The sequence below is a fragment of the Carassius carassius genome, chromosome 6, assembly GCF_963082965.1.
Source record: "Carassius carassius chromosome 6, fCarCar2.1, whole genome shotgun sequence".
NCBI lineage: Eukaryota > Metazoa > Chordata > Actinopteri > Cypriniformes > Cyprinidae > Carassius > Carassius carassius.
The window spans coordinates 51,007-54,569 of NC_081760.1; positions in this window are offsets into that span (position 1 = coordinate 51,007).

The window sequence follows — 3,563 nt, forward strand, 5'->3', positions numbered from 1 at the left end:
GTCAAGACCGGCATATTAAACCAATTAATGTTGCCGTTTAAAGCGGGTACAGTCTTCTGAATTTCTGCGTAACGAATGCATCCATCAGGTGCTGCGAAGTGTGTGATGCAAACGGCTAAATAGACCCACAAAGAAGTACAGCTCCTAGGTGTGTGAGTTGTCATCATCTATTTTAGAGTGATTGCAGTGTATTCTAACTATTAACATTTCCAGTCGATCAGCAATCAGAGATCATTCACCGCTTAATTACGAGTTTAAAAAAGCAGTGAACAGTGAATTACGGCGCATCGGGAGCTGACTGTCAAAATAGCTACAGAAGTAAAAGCAGAGAAGTTTGTATTCAAAGTTAAAACGAAACACACTAGAATTTTTTTTAAATATTTCAAATAAAGGATCTCATATGTGTGTGTCTTCTAAACTCTGCTGATGATACTATATTACTGCTCTACAGTAATGAAAGAGAACATAGATAGAAAATAGAAAAGAACATTTATCATTTCAGTTTCAACTAACTAGAAAATAACTTTGTAATTTTTAATTTAATTAAAAAAAAAAAATCTGCTTATTAGTTTTTCTCTTCCACTTGATTTGTGTGTGTGTGTGTGTATGTATATATACAGAGGTGGAAAGTAACGAATTACATTTACTCGCGTTACTGTAATTGAGTAGCTTTTTTGTGTACTTCTACTTTTTTAAGTATTTTTTTTAATCTGGAATTTTACTTTTACTTAAGTATATTTTGTTTGAAGTATTGTACTTCGTTACATTTTAAAACACATTAATTACTGAGTAAAAAAAAAAAATCGCTCCCTGGAAGGTATGGCAAACTGGCGCTAAAATCACAAGAAAGATGCAGACGGACAAAACAGGCGTTAGTGGTGCAGACACCGCTGAAAACGAAACCCCGTCATATTCTGAAGTTGAACTCAAGGAAATGAAGTGAACCCCTGGCCATATGTATGCTCTATTATGCTGTGTATGCTGTGCTTGCCTAGGGAGACCAAACTAGCAGTTTATAAAATCTCGACAAGACATCAACCCCACGTAAGCATATAGAGGTGAGCTAAATAATTGCGTCATTGCATTGGTGCTTAAAATGATGCTTTGACATTTTAGCAAGAGGTTTTGCACAAATTAGCCAAAAAGACTGGTGCGGAGTGTGCGATATATATTGTCTGCGATAATATCATAATTGTTGTTTTAATGATGTACGCGCGCATTTAGAGTGTTCTTTCACTGTGTGATTCAGTCTGTTGAAATGCATTTAGAATGAAATCAATCAAAATCATTTAGAATCAAAATCACACAAAGAATACTGTCTTTTCCTCTAAAAATCATAATCACACACACACATATATATATATATATATAGATCAGTGGGGATTTCTTTAAGACTGCAAGGGAAGCTCAGCTTCCCCTCTAATGTAAAAAAAACCCAACGGTCAAATATGTACTATTGTGTATTATGTATTGTGTTAATCAGCTACATGTCGGCTGACTCGATTTTCTTCTCATACATTCCCGTAGCGTCACAGTGCATTTCCCTGTTGAAGCCGAGCGTCCATTGACTTCGATGGGGCTGCTTTGAACAGTTTTTTTCAGTGCTCCGAAGCTAGACGGTCATTGGATAAATGCTGCGATTATGTCCCGCCCACGGACGCTCAGCGTCTCTGGAGGTGAATGAAGACTGGGCTTCCGCGTGATGATTGGAGGATCTGTCGATCTCCTTTTGACTGACAGCGGTCTGCACCATAAGAAGTCGGCGAAGCTGTTTCACGCTCAGTCCCATGATCGCGGATTTCTCAAGTGTATTCGAAAGACAAACTGCGGCAATATTTCTTGATATTTGTAAAATGTAGAACCACCACAAAATTAAATTGGTAACTAAGACAGATTGAAAATGTGCGCGCACACACACACACACACACACACACACACACACACACACACACACACACACACACACACACACACACACACACACACACACACACACACACACACACACACTATAGCCATCTAGTGGTTAAAGTGATTTATTACAATTTTTAAACTGAATTTCCCCAAAAATGGGCAAAAATCTTACATTAAACCTTATAAAATTATCCATGGTACCCCCATGTATGAAAGTTAGAAATCTGGGTCTTTTATGAAGTGAATTTTACCTGAAATGCTTTTTTCTTTTTTTGTAAAAAAAGCCTATTTAAATAAATATTTATTTATTTATAGAAATGTAAAAGATTTAAATCCTCCAAAAACTGTACAAACTTTAGTAAAAACATAAATGAACAGAGTAAAATTATATTTGTAAAAAATTTAAGTATTTTACTATTACAAAATGAAATGTTATTGTCTGGGGTCAAAAAGACCCCGAGTGTCACTACAAATGAAGACCATCAGAGGGTTATAATGTAGGCCGAAATGAGCTTCCCCTCTTTGAAAGACCAGCAGCCGCCACTGATATATATATATATATATATATATATATATATATATATTTTTTTTTTTTTTTTTTTTTTTTTACAACAGGACAGTAAACTAAGAGACTTGCGTTTTAGACACCATATTGCCATTGTTTTTGCTCTATTTCTACAACAAAAATTTATTCCAAACACAGCCACCAAAGCAAAATTTTGCATCTCTGAGCAACATGACAGTGTTTCGTTTCTGAATGAATCAACTGTTTAAATGATTTGGTTCAATCGCAATGACTCACTTATTAACAGTGACTTGCTGACACATACTGGCCATTTTAATTTCACATTTAAAGTATCTTTTGTTTTTTGTTTTTTTATAATTAAGTTTTTATAATTTCAAATGAGTATTCAACATTTTATGTCTGGCATATCAAAACATTATTCATGCATTTGTAACTGCAGGTTAAATGCATTCTTGTCCTGCACTAAACAGTGTAATACATCTAAATGCCACGTCCGATGAAGCTTTTGCATTTCCTCTGTATTGAAAAGATGAGTTTGTTGATACTGATTTGCCAGATAACAGCCCAAATGTTTTATTATTCTAAATAACTGATTCCTTTAATTAAAAACAACTAGTTTGAGATTAATAGACCTATCCCAGGGGTGTCAAACTCAGTTCCTGGAGGGCCATAGCCCTAACCCTGCTCCAGCACACATATCATGTAGTTTTCAAATAAACCTAAATGATTAGATTAGCTGGATCAGGTGTGTTTAATTAGGGTTAAATCTAAACTGTGCAGGACTGTGGCCCTCCAGGAACTGAGTTTGACACCCTTGGTCTGTCCCATTTTTGACTCCCTCCCACTGGTTAAAATGTAACTAAGTAATTTTTACTCTGAGTAAATTTTAAATGAGCTACTTTTTACTTTTACTTGAGTGGATTTTTTAGACTGGTACTTTTACTTATACTTAAGTAAAATTTCATTAATGTAATGGTACTTTTACTTGAGTAGAATATTTTTGTACTCTTTCCACCTCTGTATATATATGTGTATATATATATATATATATATATATATATATATATATATATATATATATATATATATATATATATATATATATTCATCAGCCTATACTCCA